The 7,950-nt window shown below is 40.8% G+C and overlaps 1 non-coding gene across 1 annotated transcript; it reads left to right on the top strand.

The window, feature by feature from the left end:
- Nucleotides 1-1,169: 1,169 nt before the first annotated feature.
- On the top strand, nucleotides 1,170-1,276 carry LOC145580501 (small nucleolar RNA R71). The gene has a single exon (XR_014099526.1). It is a non-coding gene; the product is annotated as a small nucleolar RNA R71 (small nucleolar RNA).
- Nucleotides 1,277-7,950: the final 6,674 nt, after the last annotated feature.

The raw sequence follows: 7,950 nt of genomic DNA, 5'->3' as shown, positions 1-7,950 counted from the left end.
TACCTCACTAATAGATCGTTTCCTAGTCAATATTTCTTTCATGAACTTAGCAAACGCAAGAATTTGTGTAATTAACTCTGTGAAAGGAATTGTTACCTGCAAATTTTTCACCATCTCCGGAAACTTACCAAACTGCTTATCCAATTTAGTCTTCAAATTGGGGAATGGTAGTTTGATAACTGGTTTTTGAACATCGCCACTCTTATCTTGAGTTGCAACCTTTTCTGGAGTTGTACCCTGTAATGTAGCATCAGAAATATTAGTACTACCTTGAAGCCCTGCAGGGCTAGCGTTAAAATCATTAGATATAACAGATTTTGGATTAGCAATTTTCATTAAAACAGGTTCACCATCTCTAGGCATAGGAGGCCCATCGTAGTGTGAACTACTCCTCAGGGTAATTGCTAAAGCTTGATCTGTAGGTTGTACTGGCTGCAATGGTAGGGCTCCCTGTTGACGAGCTTGTAGAGTAGAGGAAATCTGCGCAATTTGATTATCCTTGATTTTATTATGAGCTAAGATCGAATCAATTTGAGTATCCCTACTCTCCATGTGCTTTTGCATACTCTAATTTCATACAAGGCAGGGTCAGTAGGTGGAGGAGTATTTTTCTGGCTAGAGTTGGGATGGTAATATTTCTACTGTGGTTGTTGTGGTGCTTGTTGTTGTGATTGTTGTTGGGGTAGAGGGTTTTGCACATTGGTACTCCGTTATGAAAGATAAGGATGGTTCCGAAGCCTAGGATTATAGGTGTTGGAATATGGGTCATTCTGCTTATAGGCTTGAAAGGCATTAACTTGCTCCATGGAACTCCTACAATCTTGTTCCCAATGTCCTACAATTCCACAATTTTCACAAAAAGCATTATTAGAATTATTATTAATAGCAGAAACATTAGCTACATTAGCAATACTAAGATTATCCAATTTTTGACAAATAGAGGTTAATTGAGCTTGCACAAAGGATACGGAATCAACACTATGTTTCCCCTTATTAGCAAACCCCTTGGATTCCTATATTAGGTATTGTGAATTGTCATATCTTTGATAACTTGACCTGCATCGTCAACATTAAGATTCATAAACCTCCCACTAGCCGCAGAATCTAAAATTGTTCTAAATGAATTTCCAATCCCATTGTAGAAAGTTTGGATCAACTGCCACTGTGCTAAATTATGGTGGGGGCACTCTCTCTGCAGCTCCTTGAACCTTTCCCAAGCCTCATATAGAGTTTCATCTGGCTCTTGGGCAAATTTTTTAATTGCACTCCTTAGTAAAGCTGTTCTTTACGCAGGGTAATATTTATTGTAAAAATTTAAAGCAAGAGTTTCCCAGTCAGTAATATCAAGTGCAGTTCTATTCAAACCATTAAACCATAGTTTAGCTTTTCCACATAAAGAAAAGGGAAAAAGAATCTCCCTGATTTGGTCCTGTGTGACCCCAGTTTGCCTAATAGTATTGCAATACTGACATAAATCGGCAATATGAAGATTTGGGTCTTCACCCTTAGCTCCACTAAATTGCTTCCTTTCAATCATCGTTATGAACTGGGGTTTGATCTCGAATTGTACTCCCTCGAGATCTGGAGCAGGAGAAAGGTGGGGAAAATCTGTCAGGGACGACTACAAATAATCGCTGAGCTTTTTAGGTGGATTTTTGTCATCTTTGATTCTAATTCTAGTTCTTAAGAAACTTCTAAATCACAAGAATCAGATGGAGGGTCTCTAGGAATATCACCCCCAGAACCTGCAAGTATTTGCCTGTTAAAATTCTTTTGTCTATGAAAAGAACGCTCAATCTCATGATCGAATGGGATATAACCTGATTTGGAACACCTGGGCATAAACAAAGAACTAGAAGACAAATATGAGAAATTTATCTCAAAGGACTTGCATTTACTAAGAATATGGGGAATAATCTAGACTACAAAACAATCAGAAATTAAAATAAAATCGTCTCCTCGGCAACGACGCCAAATTTTGACAGGATAGAGTCATATCTCCTAATCAAAAGAATTACCTAAGCCCTCTAACTAAGTAGATAGGGAAGTAGGGTCGAACCACATGGAAACAAGTCAATTTTTTCCTAATTAATTAAATTAATCTAAATTATTAAGTAACCAAATTGTTGTTGTAAAAGAATTAAACTAAGGAGATTAAAGTAAGGAGAAATAAATTAATAAAGGCCTACGGTAGGTTCACCAATAAATAATGAACCAAGGTAAAACATAATAATCAATCATCAATGCATCAATTAACCAGATCGTAAAGGGCTTTCACTACGTATTACAATCACAGAGTTAATCTACCGGTATTAAATCGCATCTCTCAAATCTTGACTTAACCACTTATAAATTAACGTGCTTATTAAAACTAAGCCTAAACATTAATTCTCATCTCTCGAATCTCGAATCAATATTGCAAAACTCATACAATTAAATCAGGCCTAATCTAATTGCATAGCATTAAATCAATCAATAGGAAATTAATCAAGCATTGACAATCAACAATAATAAATTACCTCTTCATATTATTTATGGATCCCCACAAACCCTAGAAAGAAAACTACAAACACATAATTAAATCTAAACTAATCAAAGAAAATAAACAAGACATGATGAATTTAAGAAATTAAATTACTGAAAATAATAGAGAAGAAATCGTTAGCATAGATAATCGGAAATTATGAATTGAATTAAGGAACAAAGTTGTAGAGAGAGAAACAAGAGAGAGGTTTAAGCTTAAGAGAAGATTAAACTAATGAAAGAGAGGTAATTGTATCAAAAGCAACTAAAACGTATTTATATAAAACATCAAAAATCCTAATTAAAATCTAAGTAAAAATCGCCGGAATTAACTTCAAGACACGCGCCCGGTCGGGCAAAGAACTGCCCGGCCGGGCCCGCCTTTTTCATCATGGACGTTTCTCTCGCACCCAGTCAGGCGCAAGCTCGGGCGAAGGGCAGCTTATTCCTTCTTCCGCCCCGCCCGATCAGGCGCGCCTCAGGGCAAGGATGCCTGACCGGGCAAGGCCACTTGGGCACTTTTTTGGACTTCGATTTGGCCTTGATACTCAACCCAATCCGAATTTCCTCTAAGGGGCTTGAATACTCGATGTCCAATGCCTCAGTTTCTCAAATGTCGAGCCCTTAATCACCGGTTTGATGACTCTAACCGGCATTGGGCTACGAAATATGGTCGTGCTCTTCTAATGCTCGTGGTTGCTCCAAATAATCCTAAGAAAATGCTCCAAGTGTGCAATTTCCTACAAAACTCAACCAAAACAATGAAAACACTAGAAAACACAAATTAGTAATAAAAGTGGCTCTAAAGAGCCAAAGACACTACTAATTATGACCAAGGGACGGGGGTAAATCACTATACAAAATAGACATATCAGGGCCAGCGCACGCTGCCACGTACTGTCGCGGTGCGCCAAGCTTGTCGCAGCGTGACAGGCATGTCGCATCGCACTGGAGTCGATTTTTCAGGATTTAAACCCCTTCTTCCTCATTTTCGCTTTTCGTGCCTCTTTTTTTCTCAGTTTCGCTTAAAACGTCTTCTTGGTCGTTCTCCTTCGTTTCTCAATGAAATTAACTCAAATTTTTTGCAAATTAAAGCTCTCAATCTCTAGTTTGCCGATCTATGTAAAATTTGCTCAAACTCACTTTATTTTGTGCGAATTTTATGCTTGTTTTCTCATAGTTTTCTGAAAAATTTGAAACTTATATTGCTTAATTGGCTTTGTTTGTCCAATTTTATGCTATGAAATTGCTTGTTTATGCTTGTATATTACCTTAGGAGTGTTTTGAGACTTGTTTGACTCGATTTGGTGAAGAAATGAGCGATTTTCCATTGTTGAACCATTTGAGTTTGTGAGAACAATGTGACTTGTTCTTCATGTTTTTGCTAGCTATTCATGCTCAATTTGTCACAATATTTGTCCTTGTATTGCAAGAAATTGTTTGATTGCTTGAAAGTGCTATTTTTGCTCGAATCAAATGTTTTGGTACTACGTACTCTGTTTTTGACGAACATAGTATCATGCAGCTAGGCAAACCTTAGATACTATAGAACCTTTGATTTACTGTTTGCTCGCGTAATTAGCATGACTCGTCGACGTGGTTCCGGCTCACGCTCTCGTGGGGCTCACCGAGAGGACGTGCCTGTCGACACAGGCGAGGGTACTTCCACCGGTCTAGGGGAGTTCCCTGAGTGGGATGGGCGTACCTTGTACTTTGCGCCCTGTTGCACATCTGTGAGGGAGTTCGACTCGGGATGACCGACGAGCGAGTTCGTTGCCATGGCTCCGGCAACGACACCATCGAGCAGATGCACGAGTCTTATTTTAGCAACAACGAGGAGTTGCATGTCCTCGAGCCATTTTTTGATTCGAGCCTTGGTGGAGTTCTTTTGGGACACCACCAACACTTTTCATTTTCCTTGGGGTGAGATGACTATCACTCCTGTCGACTTCACTCTCATTACTGAACTAGAGTTCCGAACAGCTGTAGTTCCATTTGGCAGCGATATCACCATTTTCTCTCCCGAGGTAGAGGAGCTACTCGGTCCTATCGCTATTCGAGCTCGCGGCGAGGCTCAACCGTTACAAATTAGCAACCGATGCATTCGTCGGACTATGCTCGTAGAGGCTTTCCGAGATGATGCGACCACCCCGGAGCAGCGGGTGCGCATTTTTGATTTGATCCTTCTGTCAGGGACTTTCTCTCCTGACAAGGGTAACTGAGTGCTACTCTACAACCAGCCTGCTCTTCGTGACCTTCATATGGTCGGGACATATGATTGGGCTAGTATGGCCTATGCTGACTTCCTGCTTGGATTGCGACTCGCTTGTCGCCATCGCAGCTTCGGTGAGGAAGTCACACTTTCTAGTTTCTGAAGGATCGTAGAGGTATGCCTTGTTTCTCCTTACTAATGTTTACTTTAGATATGTTTTAGCACTTGCTTGATGCTTCCCTATTATTATAGGTCTAGTTCTACGAGTACTTCCCGTCTCTTTCACCGGCGAGGCCTTCGCCTCGAGGGCTCCCCATTGCTACTAGTTAGGGAGGCCGCTACAGTGACCAAACTACTACCGCCCGTGTTCGAGAGTTAATTCTCTCGGTATGCTTTTCCTAACATTTTCGTTCTTTTGCTTCTTAGTAGGATCCTATCTCTTGGGTATTCATTTTGTAGGGGTCCGAGGTCCAATTTTGGCCATGGGCCGGTCTTGATCTTCCTGCACGGGCTATGCAGTATATAGCTCAACGTCGCTATTTTCAGGGGACATATGACGTTGCGGTGTATCTAGGTGAGAGAGTTGTGATTCAGCACTCTTTAGAGTCCTTTGTCGTTCATGTTCGTCCCCCACGGCATATGTTGGACCAGATGGACATGAGAGTCCACCTAAGTAGATCGCCGGCTGGCACGGATTGGCAGCGTCACATCCATCCGGACCATAGTATGGCGAGAGTCACATGCCGCGTTTGGCTCCACCACGTTGCATATCAGAGGAGGCGAAGGTACATTTCGTGCCTTTGATTTATTCTTTTGATAGCCCCCTAGAAAATTTTAATCACCTAGATTTTGACAGGCTGTGGCAGCGGCTACGGAGTTTGTGCCTCCACCGGTGTTTATCACCTACCAGGGGTCCTTTGGCCCGGTCAAGGAGATGATTCCCCTGGCCCCTGAGCCCTGGCGCTTGGTAGAGAGGTCGATACCTCGCCACCTTGGTAGGTCTTTTATCATTGTTTTGTGTTTGCATACATGTTCTTTGATTGATTCTGAGTTTATTGCTTGAAAGTTTTCCCGCGAGGTGATGACGAGGATGGCGAGAGCCATGGACGCCTTTCGTTATCAGCTCGTGAGATTGAGTCACCGAGCTAGCTGTCGTCGTGGTGATGACGACATGGAGGTATTTCTCTTGACATGTTTGCTTACTCTATTTGCTTACTTTCCATGCTTGACTTGATTTGTTTTTCTATTTTAGCCTGTTCCTCCGACACGCACTCGTACGAGACCCGAGGATCGGAGGGAGAGATCCAGATCCAGCTCGACGTGTCGACATACTTCGGTAGGGAGCCAAGGTGGTCGAGCGGAGTCGGACCAAACTGTAGTAGTGGAGGATTCCGACTCTTTGTCTAAGGGTGCTTCGAAGAGGGCGACTGGCCAAGGAGGCGCGACATCGGCTCCTTTAGCGAGTGGTGGGATGTATGAGGTTGGCTCATCGTCGCAGCAGCCTCAACAGTTGGGGGTGCAGCAGCAGGGTGAAGCAGGATGGACTGGCCCCACTCTTTCTATCCCGATCGCTAGTGATCCTAATGCTGGTGAGGGGTTGACTCCTCGGGCTGTACAATTCTTTGATATGTTTGGAGTTCATCCACATTTGCGTCCACTGCCATCATAGTTGTATCTATATATATTTTTTTATTTTGACTTTGTAGGAATGAAGCCAAAGGGGTAGTATATAACCTCAAAGTAAAAGGACAGAGAACACGAGGAAACGAACTGTCTACTAGTCAGCACGGGCATGCCAAAGGTTGCACTGACGTGCAGGAACTTGCACGGACGTGCCACTTATTGGCACGGACGTGCAGCCCTTTTCTGGCGAAATAACTTCTTTTCGGAAGGTCATAACTTTTTCATTACTCATCGGAATAAGGCATGTGACCAGTCGTTGGAAAGCTCTTGAGATTAACTTTAATCTCCAATTTAAATTACTTCAAATGTTGTGTAGAACAAAAGTTATGGTCATTTGAAGTTGACCTTAGTGCAAAAATCCTTCCAAAACCCTTCCAAATACTCTTATTTCACTCTTGGACTCTTTTCCTTGTTTCTTTCATTCTCTTCCATAGCTCCCTTATTTCCTCCTTTTGCCTCTAACTTCTTTTCTTATTTGTCCAAAAGCTTCAAAGTGCCTTCTTTATACCTAAATATGCACTAAAACACCAGTAACCCCGTGAAGCATAGAATACACAAAAAAAATGCATAAAAATAGAGTAATTAGTGAACTAAGGCATTGATTTCTCACAATTCTAAGGCACAAAATCACTCTAAAATCATACAAAATTGCAAGCTATCACTCAAGTTCTACAAAGCAATCTTAATATTTTAGGGACCTAGATTTATTATGTTGTGATTAATTTAGTGAAATCTAGCCCATCATCACAAACATCAATAAAATCTAACATGCATAATCTACTAATGAATAAATAAAACATGGCACCCTAATCCTAAGAAACTAATAAAACAAAAGCTCCCAAGTCACTTGAACCTTCATTGATCTCATCCATCTTGCTCCTTTAGGCCTTTACTCCATGGTGCAACCTGTAATTCTGTTATATTTTATTTACAACTTAAATAAAATAAAATAAATTACAAAAATAATTAATGATATGCAGACCGTATTTAGATCAAAAAAATACATCATGAATTGCAATTAGTATTACATGCACCATGGTGCACCTATCACCAGGCCCAAATAACAGCCCAAGCGGAGGAAAATCAACGCCCAATTAATAATTTCCTTCTGTTTTGTTTTACAACTATCATCTTTTTATATCAAAACTATGACTTTCCCATTTTTCCTCCACTTACACACAAGCATTATAATTCTCTCTCTTCTCTGTTAGATTATGTGGATAATCTAGTGTATATTATTAGTTGTAATTTACTAATGTATCCTTAGCCCTAACCCTAGTATAATCTTGTATATATACTAATGTTTAATCAATGAGAAAGGCACGACAAATATTCTCATATTCTCTCATGGTATCACGAGTCTAGGTTTTTCGATTTGAAACCCTAATACTCTTCCGCACATCTTCTCTATTCTTTGCCTTCCTCTATTCTTCTCTCTTGTTTCGGTTTTTCCTCCATGGTTGAATAGATAATTCACCCAGCCACCCTTGTCAAGAACATCAAGACTTGCATTCCTATTGTTCTTGATTACA

This window comes from Chenopodium album, chromosome 14 (assembly GCF_948465745.1).
Source record: "Chenopodium album chromosome 14, dcCheAlbu1.1, whole genome shotgun sequence".
Classification (NCBI taxonomy): Eukaryota; Viridiplantae; Streptophyta; class Magnoliopsida; order Caryophyllales; family Amaranthaceae; genus Chenopodium; species Chenopodium album.
The sequence above is the reverse complement of the archived record's forward strand: the minus strand, read 5'-3'. Positions and strand labels throughout refer to the sequence as shown.